Below are 21,438 nucleotides of genomic sequence, written 5' to 3'. Positions count from 1 at the left end.
TCATTCTTTTTTTTTTCTTTAATATATTTTATTGATTTTTTACAGAGAGGAAGAGAGAGGGATAGAGAGTTAGAAACATCGATGAGAGAGAAACATCAATCAGCTGCCTCTTGCACACCCCCTACTGGGGATGTGCCCGCAACCAAGGTACATGCCCTTGACCGGAATCAAACCTGGGACCCTTGAGTCCACAGGCCAACGCTCTATCCATTGAGCCAAACCGGTCTCGGCTCATTCTTTATCTCATTGGTCCTTCACTAACAACGCTGAGAGGCTGGAAACCAGGGTGGCTGTAAATCCCCCAGGCCACCCAGCCAGTAAGTGGCCGAAGAGGACACTGGGTTCTGTTCTTCAGGTCCCACTCCTGGGCCTTTGCTCTCTGCCAGGTCACGGCAGACGTGGGCTTGGGGACAGTAAAGTCAGCTCATGTACTGAGAGGGGCTGTGACTCACTTTATCCCTCCCAGGGTCCAAGAGAATCTTCGCTGTCTTAACTTACAGACTCTAGCCTTAGCCCCGAGACCGCTGGGGGTCCTAAATGCTTGCTCTGAACGTGGGGCTCCTGCTGACCAGGCTGTGAGGGGGTGAGTGCCTCACAAAGGGAGGCTAGCTCTCAGAATGGCGGCCCCCCTGGGGTACATTTCCTAGCAGTGAGGACATTTCCGAGGAAAGAAGATGAACTCTGGTGACTGCCAGTTCCCATAATATAAATGGGGGATTTATCTATTTTGAAGTACTTAGATATAAATACACATTCTGATTCGGAGTCCACATTTCCTGGGCTGTGGGCACATTAAGTAATGTAGGTCATTAACTAGGGAGACATTTCAAACAAATCCTGAGGATTCATAGGCTGTCACTGCTAACATAAAATTAAAAGGGGGCGGGGTATAAAGTAAGCCTGCTCAAAGAGTTTGTTATTTCTATTACTCTTGTTATGACTGTGATTTTATCATTTGGATATTCTCTGAGAGCTAGGCTACGATCCCTTCAGGAAAGCCTGCCAAAATTCTTCATGCCCACACCGCCAATCAAAGAGGGTCATTTTTGGAATGTTTTCTCTCTCTCTCTCTCTCTCTCTCTCTCTCTCTCTCTCTCTCCCTCTCTCTCTCTCCTCTGTCTCTCTGTCTCTCTGTCTGTCTCTCTCTCTTTTTAACATATTATAAGTAGTTATTTTTAGTTACATTTTTAACCCTTTGCACTCGCTTGCGTTTTTCTCGATTCCTTTATTCTAATGCTAACCGTGTCGAGTCACACTCGACATCCGAGTGCAAAAGGTTAAAACACACAGAAATGCACGTATTCCTGGAATGTCTTTCTACGTTGGAACCCTGAAAGACGTCTAGCTAGAAGGCGGACAGGTTTCTAGATTGCGTTCCTGCTCATGGTCTTCAACCAGGGTTCCTTTATATCATGTGACCCACTTCCAGATTTCAAAAGTTGTGACAGCATCAGGGGTAGACTCACTTCCTCCCGTGATTCAGTCTGAGAGCCAGGGGGTGCGTGGGAGGCGGGTGGCTGAGAGCCGTGGTGGAAACTTAAATTGTTCCCGTGCTTCTGGTGGTGTCTTCGGCCATGAAGACTTAGGGGAGGGGGCGGCCTTCCGCGTGGGCCCGTAGGCAGAGCCTTGGGAACGGGAAAGCCCAGCCCACCCGCAGCCGTTAGCCAGGGACTGGTTTTGTTGGCCCTGCCGGCTGGGGAGAGCTGCCCCAGGTTTTCTTCTAGGAGCGGTCAGGAGGACCCAGCCCCAGGCCTTTAACACTTAGCACTGTACCTGGTGATAAATTATAGAGCAGCTAACTGCTCCGTAGCAAACAGTTGCTCAGATGCCCTTGCAGTTTCTCAGTGGCAGCAGAGTCTGATCGAGATCTAACATCCCATGAAAGATTCAGGGGCTCCAGTTAGGATCTGTAAAACCTGGGGGGAGATGGAGTCATATGCCTCACACCAAATTTCTGAGTCTCACAGCTGGGCATCGAGATTTTTTAAAAGGCAACGTTTGAAGTGGGGCAAAAACTTTTTTTTTTTTTTTTGGAAAAAAATGTACCCAACTTAATTTAAATGGAAGGAATGATGGTTAGAGCTGATCATTGCCCACCAGAGCTTGGGCTGGTCTTTCTAAAATGAAATTAACTACAGAGTTCTTAAAATGGGGGCATGGGGGTTAGAATTCAGTGGTCCGTGAAGATCAGTGCTTGTGTGAACACAGGTCTTCTCAGCTTACCTGGCAGCCCGGGGTAACATTTCACAACTCCTGTGAACAGCATCGCATTCTTTGTCCAGGAAGTCACCAGCCCATTCAGCATTTTTATAAATGAAAGAATTGTATCTTATGTCCACAGAATTCATTCTTCACACTGGGACTACAACTGAAGACTGAAGTGATTAATTTGTAAACCTTTGTATCTTTAAAAAAAAAATCATTCTATCGCCAGGGCCTGGCACAGACCCTGCACAGGTTTTGTTGACTGGGTTAAATGATTGGATCAGGGGATGACTGAATACGTGGAAAACATAGGATGTGGTCAGGAAAAGACCACAAGAGCACAGTTGTTATTAAAAGAATGCCATCCCCGAAATTACTATTATTGATGCCAACTCCTGCTTGTGTTTATGAATCCCTGGGAATTTTGGAGTACACTGCCAATACTTTCTGCCTCATTACTCTAGCTAGAAGAGGGAAAATGAATCTTCAATGTAAGCTTTTTACCTAAAAGGTGTAAAACTTTCATTTTTCCAGCAATAGCTATTGAAATCACTACCCCACACACCTTCCAGGGGCGGCTCCGGGCTTGTAACGTGTGGGTAATATTGGTGGGGCCCGAGAGCCTGGTCTGCAGATCAGCTCACTGGTCTCCAGTTCTGTGATGTGTGCTGTAGAGACAGTTTGGGGTCTTCCCACAGTTTTGTCCCCGCCTCCCTGGGTGTGGAAGTGGCCATCTTATTGGTGGTCCTTGTACTGGTATAAGAAAGTCTCTGAGGTCATATTTCCGCGCAGTAATTTTTAGCATAAAGACAATGTTGGACGACTCTCTGCTGTGGGAACAAGAATGGCTAAGGTCTAAGGTTGGACAAGAGGTCTTCCCTCTCTGTGGCTCAGAACAGTTGTTGGCAAACTCTTTGACCTGACTTCATCCTTTTCACTCACATTGTTCTTAACCCCCCAAACTCTTGTCCCCGTCTGGCTTCAGCTCTCTGGCCCCACAGCATGTCCACCTTGTAAGTAGACACTCATTCAGCAGCACTGGAGCTAAAGAAGAGGTGAGGAACGGGGTGGGGGTGGGGGCGAGGCTCATAGCACATGACCAAAGGGAACCAGAGATGAATGTCCCACACACGACAGCTTTGCATATGGACAGCCTTGATCCCCTTGTCTACCTCTTTCCACGGTGCTGACTGAGCTGTTAGCAAGCACCCTGACTCATACTTCTGGTTTTCAGTTCAGCTTCTAGGAATGCATTATTTCACACCCCGTGGAGGTGGAAGTAGGTGTCACATGAGGGGCGCAGCCGCCCAGCAACCTCAGCCTGCCTGGAACCCGCAGGTGTGGAAACCAGCTACCAGGTCTCTGAGAGGCCCACAGAGATGTTCCACAGCCCATGTCTGATACACAGCTTCTGAGAGTAGCTCATTCTCCCTGGATGCCAAGTACCTGGGCTTTACATATTAAATTCATTTATTTATTTACTTACTTACTTATTTATTCTTGACAGGTGTACTTTCTTTTCTTTTTGAATATATTTTTTATTTATTTCAGAGAGGAGTGGAGAGGGAGGGAGAGGTAGAAACATCAATGATGAGAGAGAAACATTGATCAACTGCCTCCTGCACGGTCCCCACTGGGATTCGAGTCTGAAACCCTGGCAGGTGCCCCGACCGGGAATCGAACTTTAATCTCCTGGTTCATAGGCCGATGCTAAACCACTGAGTCACACCAGCCAGGCTGGACTTTACATTTTAATTCTGTCAAAGTTTGATGAGGAATGAGATATTTACATAGTCCCAAAGTATCTCCCCACAAATTGCTTAGCACTTACAACAGGGAAAAGGTAGAAATTATGCAGTAGAGAAATGGGAAAATACTTAACCAAGTGATAAAAATGAGTGTCACAACAAACACCATGTACCTCCAGATGTGATGATACCCTGAGAAGGACACAAAACCTCTTGACTAGAATTGTAGCCAAGAAATGCAAAAGCTGAATCTAATTACAAGGAAATATCAGACAAAACCAAACTGAGGGAAATCTTGTGAAATAAATAGCCTGACTTCTTTAAAAATGTCAACATCATAAAAGACGAAGGAAAGCTGAAGAGTTGTTAGAAATGAAAAGAGACTAAAGAAATACGAAAACTAAATGCAGTAGGTGATCCTGCACGAGGAAAAAAATCTTCTCGAAAGACATTATTGGGATAATTGATGAAATTGGAATTAGACTTGGATAAAAAGTATTAATGTTACATTTCCTGAAGTTGCTTATTCTGATTATATAAGCAAATTCCCTTCCTAGGAAGTACACATTGATGTATTCAGGAGTAAAAGGGCATGAGGTATACAATCTATTTTCAAATGGTTTAGATAAAACACCAGAAAGAGAGATGGAGGGAGGGAGGGAGGGAGGGAGAGAAACATGACAAAGTATTACGAATTGGTAACAAGTATAAGAATTCTTTGCATATTTTGTAACTTTTCTGAGATGTTGAAATTATTTCCAAATGAAAGGTTTAGTAAAAGGTCACCCTACAATCAAAAACAAGCAACATGAACAAAACCCTCAGTTATCCCTCTCCCCGGAATGGGTCAGCAATCCGCCGAAAGGCCTGGAGAGAGACATCTGTCCCCCATCTGACCCTCGGCCTTACCCCGGAGTCAAAGCACCCCGGGGCGGGTGTGCAAGCTGCCTGCAGAGAGCCCACCCGCAGGTCCCCACTCTTTCCAGGGCAGCAGGCCCGGGACCGCGAGGCTGCTCTCTGCCTCAGCCCCGCAGAGCCAAGAATTCTCTCAGCCGCAGTCATGGTGGCCGCAGATTGAGGTCAGTAGGAAAACAGATCTGCCTGGGGTTGTAATGTTGCACTCGCAGTGCGATGAGTGGACAGAAAAGAATGTCCCCCAGTGAAGGGGACAGCCTGTGAACTCCGGGTCTGGTTCTGAATATCCTCGCGATGCCCAGCATAGAAAACAGGAAACATCAGTTAAAATGGGAAATCGCTGTGGGCTGAATTACTGTAATTCCTCATCTGACTTGGAAGCTGGCATGGCCTCGGGCCTCCATCCACAGCCTGACGTCTCGGCTTCTCTCTGCCTGGGTAATTTTGCCCTTTCTTTACTTTAGGGCGGCGCGTTGCCTCGCTGGGAGGCTTTCAGGCTGGAATTGCTACCTTTCAGGGTGCTTAGAAATGGTGCTTTTAAAGAGCTGCTTGTTTCTTCCCTGTCTCTAGGTTAAAAGCAGTCTCGCTCGGTCTCTGGTTTCTAGGTGGGCGAGATCCAGCACCCAGAGACTCGCAGCCCAGCTTAATAGTAACCCAGCAAGAAGTGGCGTAGCCATTATGGTGCTAGACGGGTCAACAGAGGACATTCCCCAACGCTGGAGAGCCCAACCGGAAGTTGGCTCTTCAATCCTCCCCCCATCTCCACCATTCCTTGGGGGTCCTCTAAACTGTTGGGGAAATTCTGCCGGCCTGCCCAAGCTACAAAACAGAGATAATTATACCTGCTCCCTGCCTGCCTCACCGAGTTGCTTGAGGACTCACATGGGATGCTAAACAGCGCAGTGGTGAGACACGGGAAGCCATGCCCACTGAGAGGTGGTGCTGTTTCTCTGACTGGACAGGGATCTGACTGAAGGAGGTGGGCCCGTTCCCTTTGGAAAGAGGACAGTCTTTCTGCATGACCTGGGCTGCACTCGGATGGGGATTCCATTTTGGCTGCCGATTTCCTGTCTCCACTGCTAAGTGCTCTCCGCCTGGCCCCCCTGCCCTTCTCTCGGCTGCCTCGATTTTTCCTACCTATCTGTTCCATCTGTTTTTCCCCTGCCTCCCCAGTGAGAAAGGAAGCTTGATGAAAGTTGGGGCCTTGTCTTTGTGGTCTGCAATTGTTACCCCCAGGCCTAGAACAGTGCTTGGCTCTGGTAGGGGCATAACTATTGGAATAAATGAATGAATGAATGAATGAATGACATGCTTCCCATCCTTAGTTTTCTTCCCTCCCATTTGGTCCCTATTCTGCATAGTCTCACTCAGACGCCTATGGCAACAACTTGTTAGTAGCCAATGGAGGACTCCCACATGGATGTTCCTGGCTCCCAAGTTCCTGAGCTCCAGATCCAAACACCCAATGCCTATGTGGAAAAGCTAAAGAAAGCTCAATAACGATTCTGGAACCCAAGCATTTGCTTACTGGTGATGGATCTGAGGGAAGTGATGTAACTTCTCTGGGCTTCCTCGTCCGTACAGCGGGGAGTAATAATAATACCAATCATAGAGGTTTGTTAGGACAATCGAATGAGTTAAGGAGCTTAGAGAGTTGCTTGGTACCTAATGAGCCCTCAGCAGAGTGGAATGGACGGGGGTCTCATTCTAGCTTAGTGATCCATCTGGTAAATGGGGTAATCGCCTGCTGCCTCATTTCCTGGTGGGAAGAAGGGGCGCTCTGCTGGACCTTGAACTCTCTTCTACCCGTGCAGTGCAGGCTTGTTCTTTGTTTGTGGCATTTGGACATGGCTAGTCATGCCTCCCTGCTCAGCTCCAGAAAAGTGGCTTTCCTCACCCTGCAAACGTGGTGGCTGCAACAGTTCACGGGCTGTGAGGCCTTTCCTTGGCCTGCAGACTCCCATTTGCCCACCACCCGCAAGCCATAGGACACACACACACACACACACACACACACACACACACACACACAGTACAGGTTCACTTCTCAAGCTCTGCCTCCTGGAAAGTCAGTCCCTTCTTTGGCTGTGAGAATGATTTAGGCAGCCGATAGTGGGTTATGTTCCGATAAGAAAAGACCCCCTAAATGGGTAGGCCCATGCCCCTTTTTGCGGTCTTGTTTGTAACTATAGTAATGTCACAATACAGTTGAGATTTTCATCACACTGGTCAGGAAATTCATAGTGAAGGTTACTACAGCAACCTTAACTCTGCTCTGGAAAGCATACCCCTTACAATGGGCCCTTTCAGAGGCTGGCCTCGGAGCTGGGCAGTGATTCAGTCCATTCAAAACACAATGGGGCAGAACAGAATAGCAAGGAACTAAACATTGTTTTCAGGCCTCCCATTGCCATCTGTGGCCTTGCACATTGTAGTCATCCTGGTGCCCAACTCTCGTTTTGTTTCTGCCCTAGCACACTTCAATTTCACAATGCGCTTGCCGGCCGGTCAAAGTGCATTTCGTGGAAGTTTAAATAATGATCGCTCTATAGCACGGCACCGACTCACAGCCTGAGGCGCTACAGAAACACCTTTAAGAGAAGGAGGTGCAGATTTTTGGTTTGGAGACAAGGGAAACACCAATTGGGTATGTTTTAAAACGTTTGAACCACTCTTCCAAACTGATAAATTGGCCTGGAAGGCCTGTAAAACAACCATGGATATATATTTTTTTTGATGGAGAAAAATTTTAATGACAAAAATAAAGTCAAATCACCCTTGCCTTTATTCACAGTCACTCAAAACAAAGCCACCCAACAAACATAATTTGCCCACTGATTGGAAACGATTGGTCACTTACATTTTTTTTAAACTGGACAATGTTCTGTGGGCTTTTCAAAGCTGAATTTAGTAGCCACTTAGCATGGGACTGTAGTTATAACAAAAGAACCAGGGTTTCATTAAGAATGGAAGTTGAAAGGAAACCTTTTTCTTCTTTACATTTTTTTCCCTTTAGAGCATTTACAGTATTTTATTTATTCACACGGCTGGCCCTACGATCAAAAAACGTTTCTTTGTTGTATATTTAGATCGCTAGAGTTGTTTTATTTCCTTTCCCTCTTTAATGTTTCCCGCCTGTTTAATTTAAATCACTTGCCTTTTATCTTTCTCAGGATCTCATGCGATTTCTCTCTTTTCTAACCTTTGTACTCTCCTTGCTCCACTAAATTAAAAAAATATATATATTTTTTTGAAATGAAGTTTTCTCCTAAGTGCAAAGCTAGCAGCTACGCCTGTACCTTAAACCCAGCCAAACGCCCTCACACATGGCGGCGAAACCTTTTGCTTTTGATTCCAGTGACCGTGGTCACTCCCAGGTGTCTCGGGTGTTGGTTATTTGATCAGTAAGTTGTACTGTGCTTTTGGCCCAACTCCCAGGAAGAGAAGGGTCACAGCCAGGGAGGATATTGGGACCGCTGGCACTCCTCTCCTCATGTTTTGGGTCTCGGGGCTCAGGTAGAAAGGGACTTTTGTGCACTTGGGAGCAGAATGAAGTACAAATCCTTTCAGCATTTTTGCAACTAGAAACCATGCAGATGTTTTTGCTAATCCACGTGCGGTCTTGCTGGCAGTTTTGGAGCGCAGCCCTCTTTGGGAAGCGGTGATACTGACAGCTGATTTCTGTTCACTGTCCTGCCCAAAATGGAGCACGCTGTTTTCTCCAGGGCTGGGCGGGCACGACGCTCTTTCCACCCAACACAGCGAGCAGGGCGCAGGTTGTCTCCATTCCTTGCAGAAAGTGATTTCGATTATTTGTGTGTCCGTTCCAGCCCCTGGACTCTCATCCCTGTCCTTACTGCAAGAAGACCAGCGTTCACTACCTGGTCTTGACTGCAGGGCTGAGAGCGCCCTGTGGTTTGACTTTGGAAGCTATGTAACAGGTTCCTACAACGGACCCCTACCTTGACTTGTGTTGGCATTTGATGTTTATCTTGCCTATTTTGTCCAAGTGAGAATTTCTGTGAGGTTATTTTTAAAACATTTCAATGGCCTTATTGTGCTAAGAGGCACCTTTGCCACAAAGGGGAATCATCATCTATTCCCAAAAAAAATTTTGAAGGAGAAGCCTGCAATTACGGAGATCTGGGTGTAGGGATCCGTCTTTGAAACGGGCTGTGAGGAGTGCTTTGAAAGAGACCATGTAAATGTGCCTAAAATGCCCCTCTGTGTACAGCGCAATCTCTTCTGTAGCCACGGCGATCCATCCAAGTTGCCACATGGCACCTAAAGGCAGCTTCCGGTGCGCTCTATTCGAAATCTCACCACCCGAGACTGTCTCCCTTGAGATATTGCCACAGAGTGGGGAATCCACTTCTGTCTTCCACCACAGCCTCAATGAAACCTGCTGTGGACTTCGAAACCACCAAACCCAAGTACAGATCTGGACTCCATGACTTTTTGGCCCATTTTTTTCATCCGTTACATGGGATCATAGTACCCCCTTGGTCCTGCGATTCTTTTGAGACCCAATGAAACAAAGCACCTAACATAGCGTTCGGCACATAATAAGTGCTCAAGAAAAGCAGTGCCCATGCCCTGTTCCCTAAACTTTGTGGAGCACACTTCTTGATGATGCGGGTTGCCTTTGGGATCTGTATTATCTTTCACAGAATATAATCAGCAGCAGTGGGCAGCAATCACCAAAAATGTCTTGGATTTTCTATGGGGCTCTGAGCTTCAAGCTGGTGTGACTCACCCATGACCCATAATCACATCAGACATGGTTAGCTTGTGTTTTGTTTTCCAGTTTAGTGACTGTGGCAGAAAAACGTTACTGTTGGAAGGGGCACCATGGGATTCTCCAGCTAGAGATCTCTAGTTAGGTTACAGTTCTCTAATTTCTGCTGGCATTTCCCCTTATCTTCTGGAGTTTGCCTTTCTCCTTTACCTACTTGTTTCTTTCTTTCTTTTTTTAAAATATATTTTTATTGATTTCAGAGAGGAAGGGAGAGGGAGAGAGAGATAGAAAACATCAATGATGAGAGAGATCATTGATTGGCTGCCTCCTGTCCCCCCCTCCCACCCCCACCCTACCCCGCCCGGGATCGAGCCCGCAACCCAAGCAGGTGCTCTTGACCGGAATCGAACCTGGGACCCTTCAGTCCACAGGCTGACGCTCTATCCACTGAGCCAAACCAGCTAGGGCACCTACTTGTTTCTGATTGTTAAACCAATGCCCTGACTCTTATTCCCCACCCCCCAAACCCCATACACAGAGGCCTGTATCTCGGGTACAAGGCCAGGGGTTCTAGGACAGTGGTCCCCAAAGTGTGGGGTCTGTGCACCTTTGCATGCAAGATAACCCACGGGGTAGCAAATATTAAAACTTCTACTTATATGTCTTAATATTTAAGAAAAGGAAGAAATTAAGCTCTTCCAATATTTGATATTTGGATGGACATCTGTGTCCTCATACAGTCTGATTACCAGAGGGTCAAGGTTCACAAATAATGATATTTATTATTTGAGAAATTAAAATATTTAAATGCCTAGACTCATTGGCTTGTTCTTCCCAGAACTTTTGTGGGTGATAAAAACCTTCACTCCAGGTTTGCTCAGGAGGGGCTGGCTGTGGGAGCCACACAGTGCTGGGCCCAGAGCTGGAAGACCCGAGTTCCAGTCCCGGTCCTTCTATCAAGTAGCTGGCACCATGGACATGGACCGCCTCTCTGGGCCTCAGGTTCCTCACCCATAAAGTAAGAGTTATGACCTGATCTGTCAATAGGCAAGGCTCCTTCCAGCTATAAAATTTTAGGATTCAGAACATAAATATAGAAGTATTCTTGCCCCTTCCCTTCCTCCCTTCCTTTGTAGTTTGTTTAAACACCTTCACTTTTTTTGCCTAAAAGGCATCCGTCTGTTATTCAAGGTCAGGCGTCCTCAAACTACGGCCCGCGGGCCACATGCGGGTGTTTTTGCCGTTTTGTTTTTTTAACTTCAAAATAATATATGTGCAGTGTGCATAGGAATTTGTTCATAGTTTTTTTTTTTAAACTATAGTCCGGCCCTCCAACGGTCTGAGGGACAGTGAACTGGCCCCCTGTTTAAAAAGTTTGAGGACCCCTGCTCAAGGTGGTCCTTACTGCACTTTTTCATTTCTGGCTTCTTTTTTAGTCAGTCTCTTAACTTCCTACCTGCCTTTTCTGCAGCACTGGTCTTTCTTCTATTCTGCTGTAGTGGATCCCTAGTCTCAGAGAATCCTGCGCTCAAATGTCTCACATATTGTGCGAACATGCATCAATTGAGCATCTGAAGCTTTAAAAGTTCCATATTTCTTTATTGAATCCTGTCTCTGCTATTACCTTCTTATTGGCCAGATGAGATGAGGTTCTCTGCTTCTTTCTTGAAACCTCAGGTATCTCACCAGGGCACTATTCCCAGCCAGCAGTGTTCCCAGTTCACTTCTTGTGATTACCAACAGCTTTACCTAGCACTCACAATGGGCCAGGAAGTGTAATGGGAACTCCCCATGATTATCTGATTTGATACCCTCAGAAGCCCCAGATACTGTTATTATCCCCATTTTGCAGAAAAGAAACTGAGGTTTAGAGATTGGAATCCTTGCAGTGCCACTTTTACTAAAAACCCTTGAAACGTTTAACTTTCTTAAAGGTCTTTATTTTTTACTTGTAGGGATACTAAGACCTTTATTCAATTAGAATCCCTTCCCCTCTTTACCTTCCTCTCCAACTTCTGTGTTTTTAAAGATCTGTATTCACTTGCAATTGAGCCTTTAGCATAAGCTCACACAAAAGCCCTGCTGATGCCCCAAATTGGTTTTATTGCAAACTCATCCCTATACCTTGCTCACTGAATGTGGGCGTGTGGGGTCACAGCAGGTGGGTGATAAGAACCCCTTGGAATTTCTGTAGCAAGGACACATACAAACAAGGTAGATTCTCATGTCCATGTCCCTCCCCGCTGCACAGGCACCCGTGCCCTTGACACGTAGGCCCAATGCTGGCCTTCTGCGGTCGGGGTGTGGCTTCTGAGAGATTAGCTGATATCAGGGAGGGGCGTCAGAGTCCAAGGCCAGCATTCCTGTCTATCCTGGGGCTTCGCATTGAATCATCAAGTGCACACACGATTCCCTGCCCCCTCTGAATTCCTTCGGTTCAGCCCTGTTTTTATTCCATTCCTGAGGTCCAAGGTGTGGTTGTGAGAAGAAATGGCCAGGTGGTGAAAGGGAGTGAGAGGATGGGTTCTATCTTCACACCTGAGGCTTTCCTGAGCTTGTAGGATCCTAGGTGACCCTGACCCATGATCCACGGTGTGGATTAGTGGCTGCTCTGGTGGTTCTCCCCTAAGATGTACCCACAGAGCCTTCTTCTCTGCCAGTGGGGTTGCTATCGATTCTGCTGATAAGTCTTTGCAGGTTTTTCTTTTTCCTCAGAACAGCATTAGAATTAGGATTTCTTTCTTCCATGGTACAGAGCAGCAAGTAGTTCATTTTATGTCACAAGGAATTGTTCAGTTGCCGCTCTGTTTTTATCCCCATTTAAATCAATAATACGAACACGAGGCATTGGTTGTTACATTTCTGTAACTAGTCAGCCTGCCTCATTACTTTGACTTATTAATTCAATTAGAGCAATTTACTGAACAGCTATCATTGCTTCGGGGACTACAATTTTCAAAACAAAAAAATTAGGACACATAGTCTAATAGGGTTTTGTTTCCTTGGTTTATGAATCTATTACAAAACCTGAACCACATTTAGGTGTTTACTGAATAGATTGCCTTAATTGTAAAGAATAAAATTCCATGAAACTGACCTTGCCCCAGGTCACAGAGGTAGGGCTTGTGCTTGATCCCAAGTCTATGGATTCGAATCAACTGCTGGATTAGCAAATGGAATTGCCTTCGCCAACCTTCCTACTTGGAAACAGGTTTGATGACAGGGAGGGTCCAGCCACAGCTGGAAGGACAGACTGACATCGGAGTGACTCTTCATGATTTGATTGCACCATAAATAGAGGCCAATGTAGGATGTGCATTTTTCAACATGAAGGGATTCCAACCATTTGATTCCTTTTATTCTAATAGCTTGACATATCCTCGCCCTGTGGTCAAGATTAGCTTGTTACCCTAACCTGGACGACAGTGGACAATTAAAAGAAGAGCTGTCTTCCCTTGGATTTCCTGGGCTGTGGGCAATAGGAAAGCTTTCAAAAGTTCTTTCTTCCTTGGGGAACACTCTGGGCCCAGGACCCCCAGTTTCCCACTGTCGCTGCTACAGGAAGATACACCCCTCGTTCTGAGATGAGCCCAAGCGACCTGGAATTCACTCACCAGACTGGCACTGCCCCGCATGCTGGGCACACAGCAGGAAACAGACCTGCTCCCATGGCCGATGCCATGGCCCTGAGTGTTCTCTGTCGGGTGCAGTGCCGGGTAGAGTCAGGCTGCTTGCTCTGTGAGCGTCCAGCTGCCCGCTTTGCACAGGTACCCTCCAAACCAGCATCGAGGGTGCCTGCTTCATGGTGTGTGTAGATGAATGAAGCTGATACATGGTGCACAGTAAACACGCAATCAGGCAGTTCCTGTGAGCTTTAGAATTATTGCTGTTTTCCATGGCACTTGCCTTATTATGAGAGGCAGTGAGCATAGCGGGTAAGGCCAGAGATTCGAGAGCTGCGCAGCCTGGGTTTGAAGCCCAGCTGTTGGAGCCAGGCAAGTTACTTAACTTCTCTGTGCTTCAGTCTCCTGCCCGGTAAGGCTGTGAGGATTAAATAAATGACGGTGTATAAAATGTTAGAACAGTGCTGGTATGTGACACGAAGTAGCCGTTGTGTGAGAAGAGAGTATTCACCCACAGGGGAGAGAGTTACGATTCTAGGTTTCCTGGAGACTAAGGGAGAGAAGGACACGATGCGCTGATAATGCTGCAGCAAGTGCTTCCCGAGAGAAAGAATAAATCACAGGTGCCCAGGAGAGAAGTTCCCCCTCGGCCGAGAGGCAGGCCCTCACCCTGGGGGCCACTAACATGTCCCACGTGGGGCGGGAAGGTTTCCGAGGAGAGAGGACAGGACGGGTCTTGGGACCCCGATGGAACGTGCAGGGGACGCGGAACATGATACAGAGTAGTTTCTGCTCGTGAAAACAAAACCGAGGCTCCCACCTACTGTGTAATGGGGGCTCTGGTCTCAGCAGGTGAGCTTGTCCACAGCAGGGAAACATAGGTTTGGGAAATACAACAGTGGTCGTTTAAACTCCGTGTGGCTGGACTTGAAGTCGGTGGGAACAGGCCGAATAGAGCATGACCGGGCACCCAGTGGGTGGTAAGATCAGGATGTACAACCCCACGGCGTGTATTTTAAATCGTGTGTCTTCCTCGTTATTTTAAGACATCTCAAAGAAATAAAACTAATGCCAAACTAGGGGTTTTATAGGGACGATTGTTTTAGGATTTAGCCAAATTAAAAAGGACAGTTTATAGAAAAATTTGAAGCACAGGACTGGTGGGATTTGTCCTATGGATAGAGTTGTAAAAAGTTAGTTATAAAATTAGTTGATATAGATAAATTATAAACGTTTTAAAAGTAGTTAAATGACGAAGGTTTAGGAAACATGGAGCATAGTGTAAATGAAGGTGAGAATTCATCATTCCTGGGGTGGGACTCCCACACCAGCGGTGCGGGTGGCCCACCTTCCTGCTCCAGGCGGCCTTAGCACCGAAGGAACTGTTAGGTTGAAAGAGATACAAGTCTGAATGTGCCTTTACAAAGCGAAGAGGAAATCACCTTGCTCTGCGAACTTGTGGTCTGGCGATGGGCAGCTGTTATATGCAGCTTGTCAGCCAGGATACCCACACTCTTCCTGTTTGGGATGGGGTGGGGGCACCAGCTACAGAAGTTTTCACAGCAAAGCCTCCAGGACTGAGCTATCATCACCTCACCAGTCAAAACCACCAGTTTCTGAAGTGGCATGAATACATGGAACGATGCTCCCAGAGCAATCGAAATCTTTCTAATAGTTTATGTCTTCGATGATGTTAAACATTGACTTAATATTTGTAAAGTGCATGGAACAGTGCCTGTCCCTTGTAAGTGTTGTGTGCCATAATTAACCTTAGGCTTGATGAATTATGGCACACAACACTTACAAGGACAGGATGTAAGAGAGATGTCATTATTTTATTTTTTCAATTAAAAAAACAACAACAACCAAAAAAACCACTGCCACTTAAGCATCTATATATATATAAAAGTCTAAGCAACCGGAAAACTGGATGACCGGATGACCGGCTGGTAACTATGACGCGCACTGACCACCAAGGGGCAGACGCTCAACACAGGAGCTGCCTCCTGGTGGTCAGTGCACTCCCACAGCCAACCTCCCACGGTTCCTTTTCCCCACCCACTCCAGCCAACCTCCCTCGCCCCCGCTGGCCAGCCCCCATCAGCCCTGATCACTGGCCAGGCCAAGTGACTCCATCCGTGCATGAATTCGTGCACCTGGCCTCTAGTTGATGATAAGACACATTCTAATTTCAGAATGTTAGAATAAGAAAACTATGTATCTTAGTAGTGATGGAATATGTTAACTGTTCATTTAGAACATCTTAGATATCTTTTCATTGATATAGAAAAGGTTCCTTCAGGGAGCCACATTCCCTGCTTGGGGTCCATTGTTATTTAAAGAAGAGTTTGCTGAAGCTGGAAGCTGGGATAAGCAACAAGAATGGGAGGCCTGAGCTGACATGGCACAGCAAACAACAGGGCAAACAGTGTCATATATATTTCACTTTATTGAGTACTTTCACATCCCTTATCTTATTTGATCTATTTTTTTCCCATGAAAGCAGCTATATATGTGTGCACCTTTTGTAAACATATGCTCAGTTGAAAAAAACATGTAGAAAGTACACTTAGATATAAACAAACCATATCTCCATACAGAGACATCTTTTTACATAAATAGCATCATCTATGCAATTAAAACAAAATTGGGGCACCTTAACTCTTGTTATTTTTTTTACAAACCTTTCTCCCCTTCCCCACTCAATGAGTCAAAACAGTGTTGCCAGCCTGACGTGTACCCTCCACACTCCCTCTGGTCTTGTAGTCATATAAAACCAGCTCTCCCCTGGAGGGGTGGCATTGGAAGTTAGATGTGGTGGAACAGAAAGAGCAAAGAAAAGGAAGCCAGAAATCCCGATGACGCATCTCAGCTCTGTCCCTTTGTTGCAGGGATTAACTGAGACATGTGTGTGGAAATGTCGTGCAAATATTGAACTTTTGTTTGGGTCACATATACCTACATGAATGAAACAAATGAGCGCATCTTCTGCATTCATTGGGCCTCCCAAACACCCACACCCACTCTGCACCACCCCACAAAGTACCTCCCATCCCCAGCCCCTCCAAGCAGAGGCAACTTGGTACATTTATTCCCAGACCTCAGCCTCACCCTTTTGTAAAATAGTAACAGAGGGACTGTAATATTTGTGTCTTGCAGGTGCTGTGTGAATTAGATTAGACCATGTCAAGCATCGGCACATATTTCTGGGTTTAGTGTCAGTTCCAATTACCCCCAAGGGCTGAGAGGAAAAGGGGTGTTGGTTGGCTACTGACTGCCCCCGACTCTTCCAGAAACTCTCCTTCCTCACACTTTGCTGTACTTCAGCTCTCTCTCTCTCTCTCTCTCTCTCTCTCTCTCTCTCTCTCACACACACACACACACACACACACTCACACTTGCTTCTAACACACATCTTTACATCACCATAATAGTGGGGAATGGATCTAATTCCATGAAGTTGAAATACATTGCCAGCCCGATGCTGGTTTGCTGAGCCTGGCACACAGGAGACAAATATTTATGGTTGATAATCCCTCCTCCATCATTTGCAATGGAAGTAAGGGGTTCGTTCCAGTCAAATAGCAGAACTGCAAAAGGTAGAATTCCCAGACTGTCAATTAAAAGATTAAAGTCTAACAGATCGTTGTGTGCCTTCCTGTTATGACTCACTGGGGTCAAAAATAAACAAGCTCAGCCCAATGGCAGGCCAGGGTGACCGTGGCCCACTTTCCACAGTAGGAATATGGCTCATCTGCTTCCCAAGGTGATATGCTGATAATGTAACCTTCTAGCCCCAGCTTTTCTGCCCTATTAGCTCGTGAACCAGCTAATCACCCCACATGACATCTCCCAGCCCACCTTTCAAACCTTGAACCTGCACGGAACCAGGCTTTGGGACAGCTCAGCCACCCCACCCCCCACCCCCCCCCACCCCCCAGAAAATGCTTGGTTGTTGTATTGGCATCATTTTCAATGTTTTCATTTATTTTTAAATTTTTCTAAGACATGCATATGGTGTGGGGGTTTTTTTTAATGTAAACTGGGCAGAAAAGTTTAAAATGTAGAGTAAAAGTCACCTTCTCCCCAAACCCCATTTCCCCAATGGAACCTTGTGCATCTTTCAAGTAAACAATTATAAAGTGTCTTTTAAACGTTTTAGACAAATGTGGTCATTCTGTACTTAATCCACACGTTGACTGCTGTTTTCATGAGTCGGCGGGTCCTGAAGATCTTCCCCTGTGCACAGCGGGCTCCTTCCAGGGACTGCGCAGCGCTCCTCTGTGGGGAGGGCGGCCGTAGTCCAGTCAATCCAGGAGCTGCGCCCCCTAACCCCCATTGCACACTCTGCTGCGGGAACAGCCTCGTCCATAGAGCTTGATGTATCTGGAGGTAAATTCCTAAAAATGCAATTGCTGGAGCAAAGAGGGTGTGAATCTCATTTGTATTTAGGTAACTGCATGCGTATCCGTCTGTGGGACTAAGGTTTCGGTGCTGATTTCCACGCCGCTGTCTAGAAATACTTTGCCGTCAGCTCCTCCTGAAGAGGGTCAGATGTGTGATCACCGTCCCAGGCCCTGCCCAGCACTGGGCCTGCTGTGTTTACACAGCCTCCCTCTCCGGGCCTGTGAAGGCCGTGGTGGTTACCCAGGGCCTGGTCTCCTCCTCCTCCTCCTCCTGGGTGAGCCTGGGAGGAAGAGTGCTCGCTGAGGCCCTGAGAGCCTGCGCAGGCCGGTGCCAGCCGGGCAGTGAAGGTCGGCTTTCAGGAGGGAACAGGCCTGGCCTCTGTGCCGGCTCACCTTTGCTCTGCCCCGTCCCCACCCTAAAGCAGGCAGCCCCCACCCTAAAGCAGGCAGCGACTCCGGGAGCCGGGCTCCTCCCCCGCGTGCGGGACTCCTGCGTCTCGGTGCCACCTCCTAGACGTGAGGAACAAGCCAGGCCCTTGTGTGGATGTGGGCGCACCCCAGTTTCCAGAACTTGTGTGTGAGCCCATTGCTTTTTAATAAAGGAATCATTAGTCATTACATGTGGACCCGAGGAGGTCTGTCTGCACTCAAGCGTCATCTAATGGGAAATATCTCCCTTGTCATTTGTAATCATTGTCGGGGGGAAGAGTAACTTTTCATCGGCGTCATCATAATTTTCATGATTTATTACCTTCCTGGTCACGCCAGCTCCCCTCCTCCCTGCGGGCAGCGAGGCCTCGCTCAGCCGGGACTGCTGGGAAGTGCCACACCTGCCGAGCCCCTCCTGGTTGAAAAAGTGACCAAAACTAAAAGGAGTTTCCCAACCGTACGCAGCCCACAGCAGAGCAGGAAGCTGCACTTGCTGAGGTGACAGCCTGGTAACCGGGCCTTTGCCACCTGAGGAAGGTGACCCTCCTCACCCCGATGGGAGGCCCCTTCTCTGCCCTTCCTCCCCCCCCTCCCCCACGCAGGGCAGCCAGTTCTGCCCCCACCCTCCCATCAGGAGTGTGAGGAAAGGAAGGGGTCAAGGTTGTAAAGATAATTCACATTCTCGCAGTTGAATAACAGCTTATAAATAGCTCTTCTGTTTCGATCAACTGGACTTACATTACCCAAAGAGAAAGGAACACCTTTTGCCTCTTTGAAGTAGATGAATATTTGTTGGGGTTAAAAGCAAATACACAAAACACACCTACTGGTTAGTTACTCTGGAACTTCAGTTTTCCATGCAGAGTAATTGTGGGCGCCCAGAAAGAATAAGCGAGGAGGGGGCGTCACCGGGAATCTTCATCCGGTGGGAGGGCACCGTGGACATGCGGCAGGCCCAGTGAGTCATGCCGTGGCCAGTGCTTTTGCTCCTGCTGCTTGGCCGCAAGAGGAAGGGGGAGCGGTGAGGTCGAGGTAATTGTGTAGAACTGATGCTACATGTGGTTCTGAGAAAGCCAAATATATCGTATAAACCGTTTCCCTGTGCAAGGCAGCATGGGTGGCAGGCCTGGCAGGGCCCCAGCCTGCAGCCCGGGCCAGGGCACTGGCTGCATTTTTAAAGCGGCTTTCCCCGGAGCCTCTTAGAATTTGCTTCTACCCAAGGGCTCATGTCTCCTGAAGAGAACACATTTTTAAAAGCGAAGTGTAGAATGGCGTCTGTCTTGTTTCCTTCCTTACTTCCCCCTTCTCTCGGGGAGCCTCCTACTACCTTTCCTCATGCTCCTTTTGACGTCTGGTCAGGCGGCCTTTCTAGAAACCCTTACTCAGAATCCTTCTCTCCTTTGTCCAAACTCCCCCCAAAAGAGAACTCCTGAGAAAGAGCTGAGTTTGCCCTGAGTCTTGTCCAGCAGGATGCATGCAGGGTTTAAAGGGAAGGGAGAATTCTCCAACCTCCAGTCTTGTGTTACCTGCCGTTATTTCTTATGTATTAGGGTGTGTGTGTGTGTGTGTGTGTGTGTGTGTGTGTGTGTGTGTGTGTGTGTATACCCTTCCTCCTCTACTCCGCTGGAAAATTAAAAGTATTTTAGATCCACATCCAATGGCACCTTCTCCAAGAAGTTATTTCTGCCTCTCCCAGGACAAAGGAGTCTCCCGCTGCTGGAACACCCATTTTACCTGTGTTTACAGATTGACTGTCGCTGACCCATGAACATATCCATTCACATCTAGGTGCTCTTCAGTGGATGGTGACCTCCCCAAGTGCAGCCACCACGGTGCTCCCATCCCCCCTCACCCAGGGCCATCACGGTGCTCCCATCCCCCCTCACTCAGGGCCATCACGGTGCTCCCATCCCCCCTCACCCAGGACCATCACGGTGCTCCCATCCACCCTCACTCAGGGCCATCACAGTGCTCCCATCCCCTCTCACTCAGGGCCATCACAGTGCTCCCATCCCCCCTCACTCAGGGCCATCACGGTGCTCCCATCCCCTCTCACTCAGGGCCATCACGGTGCTCCCATCCACCCTCACTCAGGGCCATCACAGTGCTCCCATCCCCTCTCACTCAGGGCCATCACAGTGCTCCCATCCCCCCTCACTCAGGGCCATCACAGTGCTCCCATCCCCTCTCACTCAGGGCCATCACGGTGCTCCCATCCCCTCTCACTCAGGGCCATCACGGTGCTCCCATCCCCTCTCACTCAGGGCCATCACGGTGCTCCCAAGCCCCCTCACTCAGGGCCATCACAGTGCTCCCATCCCCCCTCGCCCAGGACCATCACAGTGCTCCCATCCCCCCTCACTCACGGCCATCACAGTGCTCCCATCCCCCCTCACCCAGGACCATCATGGTGCTCCCATCCCCCCTCACCCAGGACCATCATGGTGCTCCCATCCCCCCTCACTCAGGGCCATCACAGTGCTCCCATCCCCCCTCACCCAGGGCCTGACCCTGAGGGGGGATGGGAGCACAAATGCCAAGTTAAAGGAACCCCTGCCCGCCATAGGTGTTCAGAAGCCACTCCTGGTGTTGAGTTGTAACTCCGATAAGCAGATAAGGGCCACGGCTTTCTCTGTCCAAGGAGGCCACGGGGCCAGATGAGGTCCTTCTGCCCATAGCATGTTGTGGATCGTGTTTCAGCTCCTGTCCCTTTCCTCATTAATATAGCAGTGACCGGTCATCAAAACGTAGCTTATGTTTGAATGTAGAAAGCCAGTGTTCCATGGACAGTGGTAAGCTTACAGGGGGAAAATGATGATAATGTGACCTAGCCAGTGTGTGACACGCATTCTTCCCACTTCTGAGTTCTGTCATAGAATTTGCAGAACAAGTCTCGGAAGTTTCTATTTCACTGCTCATTTTCATTGATAAATATTATGAAATAATACGGTTGAAGGAAGTACAGGAGACCGTCGATCATTTATTGTGCTGTACTCTATCTAGACCCTGCTCGGCGCTTTACGTATGTCATTTTATTTAATCCTTATAACAATTCTATAAAGTGGGTCTCATTTCTCCCAGTTTTCAAATGAGGAGAGAGAAGCAGAAGTGGTGCAGTGAGCTTAGGTAACTTCTCCCTGATAGATCCTCCCTTCCCCCAAATGATGGACGGAGTATGAGGTAAACTCCACCTGCAGCCGGACATTCCTGAACACCTTATATGGACTGTACATTGAACCACCAATCAGCACCTGCCATATACCCTAAGCCCCCAATTCCTAAATCCCTAGGTGCCTAGTCATGTACCTTACATGAAACCACCAATCAGCGTGTGCTGAGTGCCCTAAGCCCCGTCCCCTCTTCCTCCCCTTAAA

At 47.8% G+C, this 21,438-nt stretch overlaps 1 protein-coding gene across 1 annotated transcript in view; it reads left to right on the top strand.

Annotated features, from left to right (window-relative positions):
• MYO1E (myosin IE) overlaps positions 1 to 21,438 on the top strand; it is a 191,482-nt gene that overhangs the window by 56,343 nt on the left and 113,701 nt on the right. The gene's annotated exons all lie outside the window — the stretch shown is intronic.

Source organism: Cnephaeus nilssonii, assembly GCF_951640355.1.
Source record: "Cnephaeus nilssonii genome assembly, chromosome: 4".
Lineage (NCBI taxonomy): Eukaryota > Metazoa > Chordata > Mammalia > Chiroptera > Vespertilionidae > Cnephaeus > Cnephaeus nilssonii.
This window is presented reverse-complemented; position numbering and strand designations above follow the sequence as displayed.